The 21,458-nt window shown below is 39.3% G+C and overlaps 1 protein-coding gene across 8 annotated transcripts in view; it reads right to left on the bottom strand.

The window, feature by feature from the left end:
* The window catches only part of TANC2 (tetratricopeptide repeat, ankyrin repeat and coiled-coil containing 2), a 376,040-nt gene extending 363,874 nt beyond the window's left edge, over positions 1-12,166 (bottom strand). For all 8 annotated transcript variants that reach the window (XM_047832304.1, XM_047832306.1, XM_047832307.1 and 5 more), the window contains exon 1: positions 12,039-12,166. The gene's annotated coding sequence lies outside the window, so the exon portion shown is untranslated. The remainder of the gene's footprint in view (positions 1-12,038) is intronic.
* Positions 12,167-21,458: the final 9,292 nt, after the last annotated feature.

Below are 21,458 nucleotides of genomic sequence, written 5' to 3'. Positions count from 1 at the left end.
TCACAAAAAGTGCCAGCCCTAAGTTGGATAGGCTCACCCTTATCAACCATCCCAGTCTCAGGAAGTATACTTATTTCCATATGTCAAAGGTACCAGGCTTTAGCAACCAAAGTCCTGTAGTTAGGCCAAGGTCAAAGCAGAAAGGCCCCACAAAGTCTCCACAAAGACTCTGGAAAAAAAGGCTTCTGCTTATCACCTTGAGGGTCAAAGAACTGTACAAAACTTGGACTACTATCTGCATGGGCAGGCATTTCCCTATGCTATTTTGTCTAAATACAATACAAAGTCCTCCAACTCATCCAAAAAGAGAGAGATACTCATATAGTTTTTATCTTGTAATCTGTTAATATGTTAAATTATGTTACTATTTAACTGTCCCTGCCTTCTTGGAATAAACACTGATGTATTATCTTTTAAACTTTTTTTTTTACATTTATTTTTGATAGAGACAGAGCACAAGTGGGGGAGGGGCAGAGAGAGAAGGAGACAAAGAATACAAAGCAGGCAAAGCAGGCTCCAGGCTCCGAAGTGGGGCTCGAACTCACAAACCAGGAGACCATGGCCTGAGCCAAAGTCGGACACTTAACCGCTTAACTGACTGAGCCACCCAGGTGCCCCTGATGTATTATCTTTTAAATATACTACTAGTTTTATCTTGTCAACATTTAATATAGAATGTTTGTTTCTCTGGTCATGAGTAAGAATGGACTAATGTTTGTAACAGGAAAGAAAGAAAGAGAGAGAGAGAGAGAGAGAGAAAAGAAAGAAAGAAAGAAAGAAAGAAAGAAAGAGAGAGAGAGAGAGAGAAAGAAAGAAAGAAAGAAAGAAAGAAAGAAAGAAAAGAAAGAAAGAAAGAAGGAAAGAAAGAATCTTAATATCCATTAGTTACGTAACAACAGAATAAATTATGGTGTGGTACCCTATAGAATGTTATTGAGCTTTTTACAATTAGAGTTCCATTTACTACACTGGAGAGATACCATGATATGTTTGTAAATGAATAAAGCAAGTTACAAAAAGCCTGTATAGGTATGTGTACATACTTATGTGTTTTTGAGTGAGAAAAAGATGCTGAAAAATACTCAGTGTTCATTAATGTTGGCTACACCAAGGAGGAAAACTAGAGAAGGGAGAGACCTGAGGGGAAGGGAAAATACTAACTTTTCCTTTATTCACCCTAGTTTGTTTATTTTCAGGGTTGCAAGCAGAGAATTACCTTTATAATTTTTTTATAAAGCTAGAATGGGTTGGGAGGGTGAGGAGATTAAAAGTAATGACAATTAACATTTGTTGACAACTAATAAATGTCTACCTTTAATACATCCAAAGACAAAATTAGAATTAAATTATGTAAGCAAGGAGAGGAATCATTATGAAGTTCATTTATTTAAAAATACAAAATAATCCAATCTGGAACCAAAGCTGCATAAGATGGCCTTTCTCAAGTACATTAAGCAAGATGACTTCATGATGAACTAGTTTTTATTTTATAACCAGCACAAACTTATAACTTGCACAAACTTATCAGTTCATGGATATTTTGACAAATAAGGATAAAACTAAGAAAAAGTGAGTAAAAAAAATATTCAATGAATAATTATATGCATGATACACTGATCAGCATAAATGGGCAAAATGTCACAGAAGTAATTAAAACTCAGGAAAAAATGGGATTTTGAATAGTTAACTTGTTATAGCTATACTAAAGAGAGGCAAACTTTTCCTAATGTATTATTTTACATTGTAAATAAACAAGGCCATTTTTATTAAGCAAATCACACAAAAAAGTAGCAACCACTTAACTGATTGCCACCTACAACTTTTTAAAAAAGAAAAATTACAAAAAGCTACCAACATGTGACGTGGGTGATGGATAAAGTTATCATAGAAAATTCCAGTTATTAACAAATGTGAGAAATGTTTATAAAAATTGAAAACATTTACGTGATCGAATTGAAAAAAAGAACTTGGGCTCACTGTCTCAAAGAAATGCCACTGTTTGCTCTTTTATGGAGGAGATTAAAAACTAATTTTTGTCAAGCTTGTGGTACTTAAAGGGAAACAGCCCAAAAGGTATGCACACCAGGAGTCTGCCCAACAGCATCTCACTTCTATAAGAATCTTTAAAGTTTACAGTTATTTAAGAATTCTCTCAGCTCTCATCAAATCTTTCATAAAAGAAAATTTCAGGATACAAAATAAATCAGTAGCTGGATTAACCATGGGTCTTTTAAATGCCTTGCAAGGCTGAAAAGGAGAGCGAGACAAGACAAGGAAAAGCTGTACTGACAATGCTAGTAAAACACTCTGGAAAGGAGTTGGGTCAAGCACACATCAAAAAAGAGAAATTCAGGATGCCTTCCAAGGTCTAATAAAAATTACCGTTCCTTAAGCACTAGACATGGTCCTAAGGATTGTCAGTGATTATTTCACTGTCATCATCAAAACCCTACAAGATAGATTTTAGCCCCTCATACATCTAGTGAGTGACAGAGCAATAATTTGAATGTTTTCATGATTCAAAAACTCACAAATTCATGGTCTACTATAAAATGGGTCTCATGATTGTAGAATTTCAAAAGCTTCTTACATAAACAATAGTATTGTCATCCTATCATAAAGGAATGTTTGTAACAACTTCCAAAGGAAGTCTTTCTTCCTCTTCAAAACCCCAAAAAGGAAGAGTTAAGATTCTCTGATGCTGTATGTATTCTCTGATTATGTAGTAAATCTTCATCCCACATATCCTAATAAAACGAATTACCTTCATTCACCCTAATTCCCAATCCGAGGGAGCCCTACAGAATTCCTTGGGATTTGAACAGAACTAATTCTAGAGTAACAACAAATACACATTAAGCTTCCATAGCCTGACTAGCTTTTTGCCTTACCAAATTTCAGCAGCTAGGGCTAGACATTGTGGGACCCCACAACCCAAGATTGCAAAGTGCTAAGAAGAGACTTCCTTCATTTAGGCAGAAGGAATTGACTAAGATCTGAGGCAGATTCTCTATGGCTAAGATGATTGAATCACAACCTCTAGATACCCCATCCCATTTCCAAGTTTAATAACTAACTAATCCACTCATAAGGTTGGATCCATAGGAGGGGTTTCCATGGCAATAAAAACCTGTTGCCATATTTCTTCAAGTTGTCAATCTCTATAATGAGATGTCAACTGATATAATCAGATATGATAATGCAAGTATTAATGCAAGTATTAGATAATGCAAGTATTAGAGGAAGGAAATAAACAAGGATACCTAGTCCAAAGGTATCTGGAATAAGTTGTCCATTACTATTGTTTATATACTTTTCTTTGTGAATTTTAGGTTTGCAACACTTGCTGGTATTTATAAGAAGGAATGTACAAATCACTGTTTTCCTTTTCATAATACCTTGCCACCTAATGAAAACAGTAAAACTTATCAACACTGGCTAATGAAACTTTAGGGAAGTGACAAACTGTAATACACTGGATTTTCTTAAACCATATTTTCCCCCCAGGCAGAATGGATATGAGGACACAGAATTCTGAATTACACTATTAGCTTTTATTAAGTAAGAATTTGAAATGTCCACCTTCAACTGAAAGACTCCAATAGTAAAAGTAACTACTTATACATAGCAGGTAGTCAATAAATATTTAAGCAAATGATTTAATGTGTTAATATACTGCATAACCCCTCCCAATTTTTCCAATATAAGTAATCTAACTGAACTCATAAACCTTAAACACAAGGTATCCATATAGCAAACTAATATTTAAAAAATCAAGGTTTTTTTCATATAACAATGATCTTTTTTAATGCAAAATATGCATATGAGAGACTTGGAAAAAGAAAAATCTTCTTATATGCCATGCTCTAAAACTCTTCACTTGGGATACCTCTTTTGAGAAAAAGGAATAGTCAATTAATATACTCTGGAAGAAATTTCTTCAGAGTTAGACATAATATGGGTGTCAAATGGAGACACAACAGGAGACTGTCAGATAAATCCCTATGAAGGCAAAGTAGCCAATCTTTTCTCAGTAGATAGACAGAAGCAATTATGCCCTGAAAGGCCTTCAACAGACATAGTTGGTCTATCTCCAATTCATGATAGTCAATGACCATTTATAGTATAAACTAACGACTGGTAACTTCTATCAGTTAATAAAGTTAGTATCAGTTAGTTGGGCTAAATAGTAAATACTCAGGTTTTGTGGGCTATACGGTCTCTTTAGAAACTACCCAACTCTGTGGCTATACTCAGAAAACAGCTATAACCAATATGTAAATGATTGAGTATGGCAATATGCCAATAAACTTTCTTCAGGGCGTGAATTTGAATTTCCTATAATTTTCACATGTCACAAAGCATTCTTCTTTTGATATCTTTTCAACTATTTAAAACTATAAAAAACCAATCTTGGGGCGCCTGGGTGGCGCAGTCGGTTAAGCGTCCGACTTCAGCCAGGTCACGATCTCGCAGTCCGTGAGTTCGAGCCCCGCATCAGGCTCTGGGCTGATGGCTCGGAGCCTGGAGCCTGTTTCCGATTCTGTGTCTCCCTCTCTCTCTGCCCCTCCCCCGTTCATGCTCTGTCTCTCTCTGTCCCAAAAATAAATAAAAACGTTGAAAAAAAAAATTTAAAAAAAAAACCAATCTTAGCTTGCAGGTCAGACAAAAACAGACATTGGGCTGCATTTGGCCCATGCACTGTAGTTTGCTACAGTTCACACAGAGAACCTTCTAATCTTCCTCCCCCAACTCAGGAAATAAATAAGGAACAAAATTTGGTTTATCTTTAGAGTTTGTTTCAACGACAGTCCAGAAGTTACTCTGAATAATATTCCTGATGTTGTGTATATGTATGTATATTTCTCCACACATATCTCCTGATGCATAGAACTTTGAAGAAGAATGAGGCAGGCAAGGAGTCTAAAAAGGAGGCAAAGATCAGATCATCATGAAGGACCTCACATGGCTTGCTAAGGAGTTTCCATTTTATCCATTAAGTGATGAGGTGCCACAATAAGATTCTGAAGAAAAGAATGACATGATCAGATGGCCATGTTAGAAAGATCACTCTGGCAGCAAAGTACCTATGGAAAAAAGGTACATAAATTTGACATTAAAAAGTAAAGATGTCTACAGGGCAAATGGATTTTTTTTAAACATACCAACAAGATTATTCACTATAATGCAACTACTCAGTTTAAATGACATCAGAATAGGGGCAACGTGGTGCCTTAGTCGGTTAAGCATTCCAACTTCAGCTCAGGTCATGATCTCACATGGGTTTGAGCTCCACATCAGGATCTGTGTTGATGGCTCAGAGCCTGGAGTCTGCTTCGGATTCTGTCTCTCCCTCTCTCTCTCCCCGTCTCCTGCCTTCTCGGTCACGCGTGCACTCACTCTCTCAAAAATAAACATTAAAAAAATTTAAAAAATAAAATAAATGACATCAGAATATCTCGAGTTCTGATAAAAAGGAAGAAGTTTGAGAGATAGAATATATATACTATGCACTGGATAAAGGCAGAAGTTAGTATTATGGGGAAGAAAAGCGTAAAGCAAAAGCATGATTAAAACTAACACCAACTTAATTTTTTTGCCTCTTAAACTCAGTCAAGTTTACCTTCAACTATTCAAGGACAAACAGAAGCTGAACATAATAAGATATTTTTGTAATGTGTGGCCCATAAAAAAGCAACTTATCTCACACTAAAAACATCCACAAACACAACTTTCTAAAGACTTATATTTTTGTTAAATAAAATAAACTGACCTAATAATTTGTTTCCAGAAATAATTATGGTATTGTAATTACTTAGAGATTTCTGGAATCAGAACAATCCCTATCAGAAACTTTTTCCATTTATTGCATCCTTACCCTGTTTAACCTTTTAAAATTTAGGCCCCAATTTTTTGTTCTCCATCTAATATTACCTGGAATCTTAAACACTTGAGGTAAAATACCTCTAAAAGAAAGGAAAAGGGCCATTGGCTGGAAAAATAAAGCTATAAATCTTTAAGCTCTTCTTTTAACCTATTTCTTTCCATAGAATCTTCTTTTTTTTAAGTTTATTTATTTTGAGAGAGAGAGAGAGAGAGAGAGAGAGAGTGTGTGTGTGTGTGTGAGCAGGGGAGGGACATAGAGAGAGGGAGAGAGAATTCCAAGCAGGCTCCGTGTTGTCAGCACAGAGCCCAATGCAGGGCTAGAACCCACGACCATGAGATCATGACATGAGCCGAAACCAGGAGCAGGATGCTTAACTGACTGAGCCACCCAGGTACCCCTCCAGAGAATTTGAAAGAGACTCACCAGGCATAGGTACCCTCCATCATCATATAAACATCTCAACTCATTTTTTTAAAGTTTATTTTGAGAGAGAGTGCACACGTGAACACACACACACACACACACACACACACACACACACACACACACACGGGGGAGGGGGGGAGAGAGAGAGAATCCCAAGCAGGCTCTGCACTATCAGTGCAGAGTCAAATGCTGGACTCAAATCATGAGATCATGACCTGAGCCAAAGTCGGATGCTTAACCGATTGAGCCACCCAGGAGCCCCTCATTTTTTTATTGTAAACAATTTTCATGTAATACAAAAGATGCTACTCAAACAAGCCAAGTGACAGTTTTCATGGTATTATAACAAAGACTATTTATTTATACAGTATATTTATATAGTGCCTTCTCTCCAACTAATAATAGTATTTGTTAACTACAGGCACTCAGCAGATATGACAACGCTGAGCTTCAATTCATTCACAAAGGGGGAAAAAAAGTCCAAATAATTAAACTAGTTTCCAAACTATTTTATATTTGTTACTTTGGTCAGACTAGTACTGGAAAAGTAAACAGCCATCTGCAACAGCCTGTTCTAGCTCCCTGAAATAAAATCTTGGAATCCTGAGTAAAAATATTCCAGCTAACATTCTGTGATTCTGTGTAAGTACATTCAACTACTATGCCTAATCAGTATGTCTCAGAAATTCAATTTTAATTATATTGTAAAGGAAACAAATATGACAAGGAAAGAAATTTGATGCATTTCTTTTAGGCACACTTGTTCTACCTTACATCTAATCAGTATCAACTACCCTAATATTCACTTTTTAGAACTAGTATTGGTTTAGTGTACAGTAGTCCCTGCTAATCCACCCACAGTCTAGAAGCTCCTCCTTCTGATACTTAGTCAGAAGGTCAATAGTAACCTAAGGCCACATCACACTGCCTACATCACTTCATCCCATTACACAGGCATTTTATCATCTCATGTCATTACAAGAAGAGTGAATTCAATCAATAAGATATTTTGCGAGACTACATTCACACAACTGTATTACAACATACTATTACAAGTGTTCTATTTTATTGTATTTTTAAAATTTTTTTAATGTTTATTTATTCTTGAGAGAGAGAGAGAGAGAGAGAGCATGAGCGGGAGGGGGCAGAAAGAGAGAGGGACACAGAATCTGAAGCAGGCTCCAGGCTCTGAGCTGTCAGCACAGAGCCAGACACAGGGCTCGAACTCACAAGCTATGAGATCTGACCCGAGCCAAAGTCAGGCATTTAGCCGACTGAGCTACCCAGGCTCAACTGTTCAATTTTATTATTGTTAATCTCTTACTATACCTAATTTATAAATTAAACTTTATCATAGGTATGTATTTATAGGAAAAAAAACATCGTATATACAGGGTTCAGTACTATGCACAGTTTCAGGCATCCCCTGGGGTCTTGGAATTTATCCCCTGAAGATAAGGGGGGATTACTGTACTTCTTTCTAGGCTTACTTTCTTCCCCATTCAAAATAATGCACAGAGAGTCATTCAGAAAATACGAAAAGAGGGGCACCTGGGTGGCTCAGTTGGTTAAGCGTCCGACTCTTGAATTTTGGCTCAGGTCGTGATCTCACAGTGGTGGGATCAAGCCCCATGTTGGGCTCTGCATGGAGCATGGAGCCTGCTTAGGATTCTCTCACTCCCTCTCTCTGTCCCTCTCCCACTCGTGTGCTCTCTCTCTCTCAAAAATAAATAAACTCAAAAAACAAAAAACCTTATGATAAAGATGCAAACATCAAATTAGGCTTTATAAGTGAAGTACACTAAAAGGAACTACCAACCAACCTAAAATACAGAGCATGATCAAGTCTATAACAATTTATTAAATATACTAAAGTACATAAATATACATCCTGAATAAGTCTTAGCCATAATCAGTAGATTACCTTGCATTCCCTTAACAACACATGTATACAAAAATACAGAAATGTTTGATTATATGAGACATGTGAATCACAGAATGGCAGTTTGGCTTAAAAAAGAAAATAATTGTTACAAGTAGAAGAGGTGATATTCTTTACACGTTTTTATAAATATTAGTTCATATGTAATATATATAAAAAAATGTTTAAGTGTGAGAAAAACCTAAGCCAACAACTGTTGATGGAAACAGTAAAATATACATATATGTCCAATCCATTTTTGTTACTTTTTAAAATAAAATAGAGATCAGGGGCATCTGGGTGGCTCAGTCAGTTAAACATCCAACTTTGGCTCAGGTAATAATCTCACAGTTCATGAGTTTGAGCCCCGCATTGGGCTCTGTGCTAACAGCTCAGAGCCTGGAGCCTGTTTGGGATCTGTGTCTCACTCTTTCTCTGCCCCTCTTCCGCTAATGCTCTGTCTGTCTGTCTCTCTCTCTCTCTCTCTCAAAAATAAATATTAAAAAAAAACTTTTTAATAACAAAACAGAGATCGTAAAAGTGTGAATAGATAGAAAAAATAGATAATTCCTCCTTAATTTTCCTTGAGAAAGTTACAGTAAATTTACTGGTGCTCTTAAAGAGATAGTAGTTAGTTGTGTGTGCGTGCGTGTGTGTGCGTATAGTACTATCTCTTTATTTTTTTTTTTTTTTAAATTTTTTTTCAACGTTTTTTATTTATTTTTGGGACAGAGAGAGACAGAGCATGAACGGGGGAGGGGCAGAGAGAGAGGGAGACACAGAATCGGAAACAGGCTCCAGGCTCTGAGCCATCAGCCCAGAGCCTGACACGGGGCTCGAACTCACGGACCGCGAGATCGTGACCTGGCTGAAGTCGGACGCTTAACCGACTGCGCCACCCAGGCGCCCCTAGTACTATCTCTTTAAAAGCACGAGTAGGGTGGCTCAGTCAGTTGAGCGGTTGAGTGTCTGACTTCAGCTCAGGTCATGATATCGAGGTCCATGAGTTCCAGCTCGTCAGGCTCTGTGCTGACAGCTGGGAGCCTGGAGCCTGCTTCGGATTCTGTGTCTCCCTCGCTCTCTGCCCATCCCCCGCTCAAGCTCTGTCTCTGTCTCTCAAAAATGAATAAACATTCAAAAAAATGAATAAACATTAAAAAATTTTTTTGAAAGCACCAGTAAACCTTTATTGCACACTATGTACACACACACACACACACACACAAACCAACCTACCTGAAAGTAACTTTCTACCTCTAAAGTTCCCCCCCAAAAACCAACCTCCATCACAAACATCTCCTTAACCACATAAAAAACACTGATACTCCTCTACTCATAATTCCAGAGATAAATGACAAAAATAAATTCCAGAAGAGAAATGTTCATACTACAAGTAACTGTAATTTTGGTATATTTGTAGGCTTAATATTTATGCATCTTACTACTTACTGAATTGAAACTCAACTCTTCTGCTTGCTAGCTAAATCTGATTCTTGACTGTCCTATGCAAGTTACTGAACATCTCTGTGTTTCAGTTTCTCATCAGAAAATGGAAATAACCGTACACACCTCACAGGGCATTGAAACTGGTTAAAACATGTATAACAGGACTGGCACAGAGTAGGTGCTACATAAGGGTGAGCCATCACCAGTAGTTCTCCTACTAGTGATAATACTCCACCATCTTCCCAAACACACTGAAAACATTCTGAGAAATTTGAATTACTGACTAAAACTAGATACTATTAAAAACAGACATCAAATCTGGCGCCTAATTAACAGTAAGTTTAAAGCCCTGCAACTCTGAAAAGATCACTAAGAGATCCACGTAACACCCCGGTCAAGAACAATATGAGAGCAGTTTTCCCAAGTGCAACTATCAATTTCTTCCCTTACACAAGGGGGCAGTGATAACAAGAAAAGAATGGGGCTCTGCAACACCTCTTCCTACAGACGGTAGGGGGTGGCAGTACACACGGCTTCCAGTCAGAACAAAACAGGAAGACCCAACAGAACTGCTCTTTATTCTCTTCTGGCCCTCTCCTCTCTGCTTTAGCCCCAACATTGCCTCAAGGTGAGTAACGTATCTACAGAAAACACTAAAACCCAAATATTAATCACCAAGGAAAATCCAGTTTTGTCTTTGAAGCAAATGATCCCTCAGTGGCTGAATTGTGCATCCAGGAGGAAGCCAATCAGTACGGATTTTCAGATTATCTGGCAAACTACTTACTGTTATTATAAGAACAACATTCAGGCAAGTAATTCAATTTCTCTACAATAGTCACAACATAAAACACTATAATCTCAACCATTAACTATATCCTAATGAACACATCCAGATATTCCTGCTGGTTTCACAGGACACAGACACTCATTGAACATACGTATGTAAGTTATATTACACAGCTCATTCAACTATCTTTTGTTACTTCTGAAATTCCAGCTATTTTCTGACAATCCTCTCAAAACGCAGATGTTCTTCTTAAATGGAAGTCACAATGTTTCGCAGCATGTGGGTAATTTTATAGGGAGAGAGAGAGACAGAGAGAGATAGAGAAAGAATATTTAATATTTTATTCTTGTGCTCTCATTCCTAAGATGATGTACCTGAGAAACGCTGCAAGAAGTGCTCCACTGACAGTATCCATGTTGCCGCTTTTTAGGCTACATTTACTGTATTTTTCCCCCATCTTGCCACCCCAAGACCAAAAACATGCAAGAATATATCACTACTGTCATTCACTGTAATTAACCCCTGCAATAGCTTTTGGCTCCAACCCCTCAAAATGCCTGAAAATTTATCCCTTTTGTTCACCATATTGTTTTGTTTTCCTCATTCCAGATATTTTCACCTGTGTGAAAAGGAAGACAGAGACACATAGGGAAAAAAAAAAAAAAATCCCTTTGCCTAATGATCTTGAACTCAGAATTATGGTCAAGATGTGGTGGGGTGTTTTTTTGTTTGTTTGTTTGTTTATTGTTTTTCTTTTCCTGGAGAGGGCAGAGAATAGAGTGAAAGACACCCAAAACACCAAATCTTCCTAATGTTAATTATCATTGTTTATGTTTTGTGAAACCCATTTTAAACATTCCACAACTGAAATAAAGGACAGGATACAATTATATCACAGCTCTACAAGCGGACGGCGAAACCTGGAATTATTTTAGCCCTATTTTTCCATCTCACAACCAGATACAGTATGCTTTTTTTTTTCTTTCACGTGGGTACATACTATATCTCAAAAAAAAAAAAAATAGCATATCACAGCTCCTCTCGAATTCCTGTGATAAAATATCTAGCAATGAGCCTTATTCTTTTCTTACACTACATCCCCTTTCCCAGGAGAGACTGTTAATATCACTAATAACACTTCTACCATGAATTTCAATGCCACACAGGCCAACCCACCCTGCGCCTTACCTGGCACATTTCACAACTACTTTTTATGCTGCATTCTGGGGGCACATTTTGCAACTCGTTCTGCACCACATTCTCTGCCACGTTTAGCAATCTGCCTCGCATCTCATCCTGGGTCCCCGTCATCCAGAGACTCTCCTCGGTGCCAAATTCCTTGACACCTTCGGTGACACCGAAGTAACCAACCCCGGTCCTATCTGAAGTCACCCTGGGTGCCACATTTGGAGCCAACCTTCCCCACGCCTTGGACACCGGAGGCACTTCGCTGCCCGTTTCGCTGTCTCCCCGCTCGCCCCCGCCCCTCTCCCTGGAGCGGAGGCATTGAAGACGAACGCCCCTGTCACTGAGGCGACCTCTCCTTCCGCGGCTCCCCGGTGTCTTACCTGCCGCTTTGAGGGGCTCGCTGCACCTCGGGGTCAAGCCCGAGTCCCCGGGATCTCCAGTGAGGACCGCGCCGCCCGCCGGCGCCGCCCGCGATTCCCAGAGCACCTCGCTGCGCTCCGACGCCCGCGGTGGATCTGCGCCCCGGAAAGGCGCGGCGGGGCCTCGAGGCGGGCAAGCGCAGCCCGCGGCGGTCGTCCTGTCAGCGGCGGCGCGGGTGCAGGCTCTCGCCCCTAAGCGCGGCGGCGGCGGCGGCGGTGGTGGCGGTGGCGGCGGCGGCGGCGGCAGCGGCGGCGGCAGCGGCAGGCGCCTCGCTCCGCCTCGCGCGCGGCACAGCCAGGAGGTGAGCGCGAGGGGGATGGGAACGGGGGCGGGGCCGTCCGGGGGAGGCGCGGAGGGCGGCGGCGGGAGGGCAGCGCCGGCAGCCCCGAGCCCGGCGCTCGGAGTGCTCGTAGCTTCTCCAGCCGGGCGGGCGGCTCTCGCGAGGCGGCTGTGCCAGCGGGCCCCGCCGGAGCAGCGCGCCCAGCAACCCGCGCCCGGCCGGCCGCTCGCTAGCGCCGCCGCCGCGCCGGGGGCGTCACACCCTCCCCGGCCGCCCGCAGCCCCGCCCCCTCCGGGCCCGGGTGGGGAGGAGCGCGAGCGCGGAGGGAGAGCGCGTGCGTGGGGGCGCGTGCGTGGTGGAGCGCGCGCGCCCCCGCCCCCTCCACAGTTTGGGGGTGGGGAGCGGCTGGGAACGAGAGTGAAAACCGAACCCTTCCCTGCGCGGAGAGGTTGGGCCCTGATTCTGCCGCTCTGTGAGGTCTGGGCATTTCTCGTTTCCTCAGGGGGCTCTGACCGGTGGGGTCGAGGGCATTTGGTGGGGAAGAAGGATGGAAGCTCAATAGCAGACAAGGCCCTAAATAGTTCGGCTCCGCCCCCGAAGGGGTGATGTCACTCTCGAGGTGCTGCTGCTGTCACGTGCGCCCACTTCTGGGCCTGTCCTCCCTCGTTAATGGCCAGAACGTTCCTCTAGATTTCCCCCGCTTCAGTCACCTTACGTACACCTCACTCCCGGAGTCCTCAAATCCTACATATGTCGGTCATTCTTTGCCTGATGCTCAATTGTAATCTGTAAATTGCTTCAAATGCCACAGTTGGCTGTGGTGGCAATCAGAATGAGGTGCAAAACCAGCGATGGGTGAGCAGGTGGGTGGGGAGGGAGGCGAGAGAAGGGAGACTGTTATCTAGAACAATTGCTGAAATTTCACCAACCATGGCTTGGGAGCCTGATGTGAAGTGAGGTTGCTTCTGTCCCTGCCAGCCTGGACAAGAAGTGATGTGGTTTTAAGAGCTAGTGCGCAAGGCCCTGAAAGCCACCACATTAAAGCTTCCCGGGAGGTTTTACTCCCATTACCCTCCACCTGGATCTTCTTCCTTTTTTCCTTTCCCTTGCATCATAAAACCACATCAGTGGTGGAAGATATTTTTTCGTGTGCTGTAAGATGATGCAAAGCAATCACTCGTATGTAGTCTGCCTGGCTAATCTTCCCTTCCATAAACTGAGAAGACCTTTCGTGGTCATCTCTGTCCTAATGAGACGCCATGATTGGAAATAGAAACCCCAAATTAACCTCAGTCGAGGCACCTATGTCCGTGGTGTCTCTAAGATAGTTTTATCTGTTTGCTAACAGTTCTTTGAATCTACTTCATCCAGGAGTTTGTGGGTTTTTTCATTAGTATTATCTCAACTAATACAAGAAATTGCATATGAGGCCATTTCCAACAGCTACCCTCTACAGTGAATGTTTGAAAAGTTAGAGCTAGAACAGCTTTGAATACTACAGCTAAAATGGCAAGGTGAAGGGTTAGTATATGGATTTTTTTTAATGTTTGTTTATTTATTTTGAGAGAGAAAGTGGGAGAGAGAGAATCCCAAGCAGGCTCTGCCACTGTCAGCACAGAGCCCAATGCATGGCTCCATCTTGTGAACCATGAGATCATGACCTGAGCCAAAATCAAAGGTAGGACACTCAACCGACTGAGCCACCCAAGCACCCCAGTATACGGAATCTTTTGGTGATAACTCCAAAAACTTAGATTACTCTAGCAATAACCTATGTATCTATGGAGATAAACACATAGTAGTGATTACTAAAGGGGGAATTGACAGAGGGCAGGAGGGAGCCTTCTCTGTTGGCAGAAAAGTTTGATATCTTGATCTAGCAAATGACTACAAGGGTTAATATACATGCAAAAAGATTTATTCATACACACAAAGAGGCGCTACAACATCATCATGATTCGAGTCTGGAAACCTGGGTTTAAATCTCAGTGTCACCCATCTCTTACCATCTGTGTGACCTTAAGTCTCCAAGGCTTTTTTTTCTTCATCTACTTAATGTGGGTGATGATACCTCACAGGAAGATTGTAGAAATTAAATGAAATTATCTTTGAAAAATACTAAGCACAGAGCCTGGTATGTAGTAAGTGTTTAGGTAAGCAGTAGCTATTGTTATTCTTCTTACACTCAGATTTACTCTATTCAATTTTCCTTTGGTTTTTGTTGTTGGCTTTTTTTTTTATTTTAAAGATTGCTTTGTACGTCATCCTTTGCCTGTGAGTTTCGCTGAAGCTAATAACATTCCCTTCATGCAAGAAATAACAGAAGGCAGTCAGGGGTGTAATGTGTTAGTTTTCAAACTAGTTCAGGTGGCAGTACTTAGAAATTATTGTGCTCATTGTGGAACCCCATGAAATATTGATAGATTTAATTCTGCCATATGGACATGACACAATTTTACTAGCATTGAATCTGGCTGTATTATGTTTATGCAGATCTCTCACATATTTTTTTAAAGTGCATTTTTAAGAAATAATAGGTCTGTGTTTTTCCTTTAAAATTTGTTTGCAACTTTTCACAAAGTAGGAAGTACCAAAAGTTTAATAACAGTTCACAAAATGAAAACCTTTAAGTCCATTTTTCCTGGAAATTAGAAAAACACTGTAATTTTTCAGTTTTAGCAGCAGAGCTCTCTTTATTGGATTTTCCCACAGTAAGCTCTCATAGCTGTGACCCACAGGGTCTCTTGCTCTGATGAAGTGAGTAACTCTGACTCACTAGCCTCATCATACTCCCAAAGATCAGTCTCCATTTCCTTTGGCTGACCTTTCCCAAATCCCATGTTCACACTGAGCAGTGTGAGTACCCACTGAATGAACTCACTGCCTTGCTGTCTTGATCATCCAATATGATTCTATTCAGCCCATTCTCTTCCACATAGTACTGCTGTTAAGTCTTGCAATTTGCGGCCGTGCTCTAACTTCATGGAGGAAATGCTCTGTCCCTGACAGAGGTAAGGGTAGTGGGGTGCTGTAGGGATGGCGAGCAACACTGTTTAGAGAAGCCACCCCTATTCTCAGCTTTTCTCCTGATTTGCTTTTCTGTCAATGATACCTGAAATCCTGAGAATGCTGTTTTTTAACTTACTAAAAACCCATTCTAGTCAAGATGATAATATTGTCTATAACTTAAATTTGGAAACATAATGTGTGCTATGTAAGAGGAACATGCAAATGTGCATGAATTAGCCCACCCTTACCCTATACTGCTCAACTTGTCAGTGCCATCTATAGCAGTTAAATTGCCCTTTTTTGGTCTCTCAACTCTGCACACTCACCTCTGCATATGTCTTCCCATGGCAACTCTAAGTCTCTTAAGTAAACCATCAGGTTCACATTGTCTACCCTTTTCCCTCATTTCTCTGCCTGTTGAATAAAGAATAGTGACATCCACCATTGACCACCATTGATTGATTGCCTACTGGCTGCAAATGCTTTACTAAATGCCCTATATATACTACCCCATTTAATTCTCACAACATCCTATCAGTATTATCCCAGTTTTCTCTTGGGGCCGGGGGAGGTGGTGAGAGGTTAAATGACCAGTTCAAGATCACACTGAATGGTGAACAGAGTCACAATCAACCCAAACAAACTTTGTCCTCTGTCAGTTACCCTCAGGATAATGCTATATAAAATATAAATGAGAACACAGAATACATCATTTTAAAAATGTGAACAATATTACACAATGAAAGGTATGTCTGAAAAGTTGATGTAAAAGAGATTTTTCTCATTGATTGTTTTTCATAATCTGATTTCTTTTTATCTGTAGTTGATAACTTCTAATTCAATAGCTTCAACATTTTCCTCACCAACTCCCATCTTGGTCTTTTGATGAATATTTAATAATTTCAAGACTAACACTTAAAAGTATTTCCACACAGAGGAGCTACTACTTAAAAAAAGTTTCTAGTAAATCTCTTTTTTTGGAAAGTGAAAAATTCATGTACAATATTAAGAAACAAAATTCCATATATTTTTACACTGACAGTTATAAACACTTGACAAGTATTTGTGCCTGCTGTATGCATATAACAGTGCCACTGAGCATATTTAACTAGTTTGAGAGATGTCTTGGCTACTAGAAACTCCTAATCTATTTAGAAAACAAAATGCTTTAAACACTTAAATATTAAATTGTCAAAACATGAGTAAAACAGTTCTGTAACAATTCATAAAAGGGAGGGAGATAACTTTGACTGGAATGATATGGGACTCCTACTTGAGGAAAATAGAATGGGAAAAATATGTAAATGGAAAGAAGGAAGGACTATTCCAGGAAGGGCCCTAGAGAATCAACAAAAGTTTAAAACAGGTAATAAGTATAACAACTCTTAGGTCAAAGAATGAACCCCTTTTGGAGGTGAGTTGCTTTCTTAACAAAGACAAGCATTGGTGTGAACTACAAATAAACATGATGCAACCTAAAAAAAAAAAAAAAAACCCAGCCAATAAGCAACAGGTGTAGATGAATAGAATAGGATTTACTTATTAAGAGATAAAACATCTGGTAACATCTTACCAACATCTGGACCAGGACTGAACTGCAGAGAGTATTGCCCAGAAAAGGAGGCACTGTGAAGTCTTTGAGCAGAACAATGACAAGAAGACAGTGTTCAAAGCTTTGTCTAATGGGTGGATTTCAGCAGGGAAGGACAAGTGATAAGGATATGGTTAAGAAGATATTACTATTTTATGAGCTAAAGAAGGTGACAGTTGATAGTCAAGAATTGTGGCAGTGGAAATAAGAATAGTTCCAATAACCATTGTGTGGGAAGAATTAACAGAACTTTCTGAATAACTGGATGCAGGGGGTAAAGAAGACTGAGAAAGCAAAATACAGCAAGATGACAAGACTGTCTAGAAGACAGAAGCAGAGGAGTCGGAAGGACTGGTTTGAAAATGAAGACAGAAAGATGGTGTTGGCATATTTTGTGTTTGTAGTACTTTATTGCTTCTGAATTACAAATCACTCAAGAATCTGATGGAATCAATGGATCCTCTCTTTTAGGAAAAAAATTATTCATACCTATACATGCTATGTATTCGTGATGAATACCCTTGGAATTAACAGCCAGAGTACTCTTGACCCAAGCTTGGCCCATCACAGCCCTTTCTGGAATTTTTGTACTTTATATGCAAAGGATCAAATCAATCTCTCCCTAGTAGCTAAAGGTATGGAAGCTGTTGCCTGATCTGTTTCCTAACACATGAGCCTGAGAAAGAGAAAATGCTTAAATGCAGAATGAGAGAAGAGAGTGTCTTATAGAGCTAAACAGATGTCAGAAGTGAGAGAGAGAAGATACCCTAATGGCATCTGAGGCCATGGATCCATCACATTTCTATGCTTGGATTCCAGGAGATACCCTAGTCCCTTATTGAAATTCCACCATGATTAAGCTTCTTTGAGCTGCATTTCTGCCATTTATATATGAGAGTCCTGATTAATTCAGAAGTCAAAGATATTAATTGAAACCTACCCATGGGCTCCAGGTAAGAATTCTTGATTTAAGATAATGGAAAGTCACCCAAGTGGAAATAGACCAGTAAACTGGTGGAATTTAGATGAGAAAGGGTAGAAAATGAATATTCATGCACAGGGAATATAGATAGCACAGGTATTTAAGAGCAAGGACCTAAGACCCAGACTGTGCCCAAATCCTAAATTAACTATTTACTAAATGTATGACCTCAAGAAAGTTATTCTACATTTCTAGATCTCAGGTTACTTATTTGTGAATTGGGGATTAAATACTATACCCATCTTATAGGGTTGATGTGAAGATTAAGTTGTTACATGTGGAAGTACCTGGCATATACATAGCAAGTCTCTATGGACTGGTATCATTCGGTATAATAGGCCTATGCCTAGGCTTTTTGTATATGCTACATTATTTAATCTAATCCTCATAAAAATATTATTGTCATCATCAAGGGTATTTATTGTACCCAAACACAAAAGATGATGCCACTGACCCACCATTAATAAGTCATGACATTTGAGTTGATTCTTCAATATTGTATGGGTTTTATTGAACCTGCCAGACCTTCACTCAAAGCACCTGAGTAGTTACAAGGTTGTTAATAAATATTAGGAGAGGCCATCAGAAGCAAAGGGAGAATGATTGGCCTTTACAGAGAATGACCACACAATCTTGGTTTAGTACCACAGCCCTTATCAATTAGCCATGAGCAAAAGTAAAGGTAAGACTATGGTAGAGTTGTGTAACTTGTCTTTCTTTCATATAATGGAATACACTCTATTCCTTTTTAATCAAAAGAATCTTTAGATAAGAAATTATTTTTTTTAATATAAGGGAATTGTAGTTTTGTTGGTGTGGAATATAGAGAGGTTTCGATTCAATTGGACCTTATCTCACACATCTGAGGCCCAATTAACATTTTGTCAGATTTAGTCAACCCAACCTGACACACAATGTAAAAGGAACAAAAGAAAGAATTCAGGAGAATCAGAATTCAGTAGAGGAAAAGAAAAAGAGGCATTTTAATGTTACCAATGTAACCATTGTAATGGAACTTCATTTATGTGGAACTTGATTATCTGACAATCTCATCTATCTGGAGCACAGAAAAGACCCAGGGAAATACAGGGGATGGAAAAAGACCTCCACAGAAACAAAACAAATCACCAAAGTCCATGCCCTAAACATCATACTCATTACTGCTAGAGATTCACTGAAGCCCTTTCTCAGAGGCTATTAATTTTTACTTGGATTCGATGTTAAAAGACCTGGCAATCTGGTTTCCAAACTCATAAAAAATTAAAAGCAGTAAACTAGAAGAGGGAGGAGAAACTATCACATGCAGACATGCAGATAGCGGTGAAAAGAGAAAGCTGGAAGTCTTAAACAGGGCAGAGATGAGAAAAAAAGGCATAAAAATTGAATTCATGATCAAAAAACACAGCAATTTAGTGCCTTTAGCATAGGAGAAAACAGTCCTACATACTTCCACAGGCCTTGGGGAAGAAATTTTAAAAATTGTTTCTATATTAACCCTGAGGAATCAAGAAAATTAAATTACATTCAGTATAAAGACATTCCCTGAGTTATGCAGCACTCAGCTTTATGTAAATAGTTCCATAAGGCACATAATAAAATTGTGAAGATGTGAGAGATTTTATTTAGCACACTGAAAAATGTAAAGAAGTCAAGTGTACAAATGAACTGTCCAAAGAAAGAATGTAAGGGCAGAAGGTGCAGATATAAGGAGATAATGGCCTTCCATGGTCAGTCTTACATGGTTTTTTTTCCCACACAGACTCTCACTGCATCAACCTGGGTTATGACACTGCTATTGTTTATGCCCTATTTTGTTACTTTCTAACCGTGTCCAAAAAGTGACTAAGAGGAAGAATGCAGGACCAGTTTGTGAGAATAAGTACTTTGAATAAGAGCAAAATATTAAAACTTTAAACAAGTATGAAGGTATTTTCAACTTTACTGTTATGTCATCCAAGACTTTTCAGGGAATATATTATGCATAAGATAGAGAAATATTACTTATAGTAATATATTATAAGAAATAACCCAAAATAGATCAATGATTTATGCACAAAGATGTTCATCATGGTAGTATTTAGCATTTTAAAAATCAGAAGTAATCTAATTTACCAGCCTTAAGGAATGGTTAAATAAATTATGACACATAAATATTTATTGGACAATTATGGGACCATAAAACTATATTTTTAATTAGGAAACCTGTATGGCAAAATATTAAGTTAAAAAACAGAATACAGAATTGTATATGCAACATAATCTCAACGATGTATAAAATATATAGAAAGAAAATGAAATGAAAAGATCGCATTAATAACGCCACCTCACACCATTTTTCAAACCTAGAAACAAACTATATGTTCAATACTTACACAAAGAAAACTAAATATTCACTGAAGGAAATTTCAAAAGTTCATAAATGAAGACGCATGCCATGTTCCCTGATAGGAAGACTCAATATTATAAAGATGCTGTTTCACCCAAATAATTTACGAAGTCAGTGTAATTCCAACTAAAACCAGGAATTTTAATGAAATTGACATGCTAATTTTAAAATTCATCTGGAAGAGTACATACTTCAGAATAGCTAGACGGTTTTTTTTTTTAAAGTATCATGAGGGTCTTCTTACCAGATATCAAAACATGTTATACAATCACAGTAATTAAAGTGTCATATTGGCTCATAAGTAGAATAGATTATTGAATGAGAATAGATCCTTAGCTACTGACACACACACACATGTGAAAGCATTTCAAATAATTGAGAATAGGTGTTGGGACAATTGGTTATTCATTTAAAGAAAACAGAAAGGTATATCTCTTATATCACATCATTCAAAAATAATTAACTTCCCCTACCCAGCAATTGGCATGGTCAGGGCCAAAGCCTGAAAAGGCAGCAGCCAGCATGGTGGAGGCCAACATGGCTAAGACTGGGATAGCTGGAGCCAAGCAAGCAGCAGGCAGTAGGGGCGGAGCAGAGGTGATAACTGGCATGGCAGGGAGATCTGTCCTATTCAAGGGTATTGGGCAAATGAAGAAGTACATGGAGGCTGGTGAAAGTGGTTTTCTGTCGGAGAAGGGAGTTACAAATGTGGAAAGTGAGAAACCTAAAATGAACTCTATGATGTTGGATTGGAGAAATTGGCGTGAACTCAAAGTTCTATACCTATGTCCTGATTCGGATGCTTGTGCTAAAGTTACATAAGAGCATGCCCTGTGTTTAGGAAGTGCATGCCGAAGTATTTAGAAGTAAGGGCTTTATGCCCACAATGGATCAGATGTCTCAAATGGATTAGAAAAATACTATATGTATGTAATCTATATGTGGAGCAGTGGAGAAAGAGACGAGCAAAGGAAATGATGACAAGTGGGGAATTGAACTGAAGAGGATAGGGGAGTTTATTATGCCACACTTGCAACTTTTTTGTATAGTTGAAATTATTTCAAAATATAAATCCTACTTCTGAGAATACATCCCCCCAAATACTCTTATATGTACACAAAAATGTTGTATA

The sequence above is a fragment of the Prionailurus viverrinus genome, chromosome E1, assembly GCF_022837055.1.
Source record: "Prionailurus viverrinus isolate Anna chromosome E1, UM_Priviv_1.0, whole genome shotgun sequence".
NCBI classification, from domain to species: Eukaryota; Metazoa; Chordata; class Mammalia; order Carnivora; family Felidae; genus Prionailurus; species Prionailurus viverrinus.
This window is presented reverse-complemented; position numbering and strand designations above follow the sequence as displayed.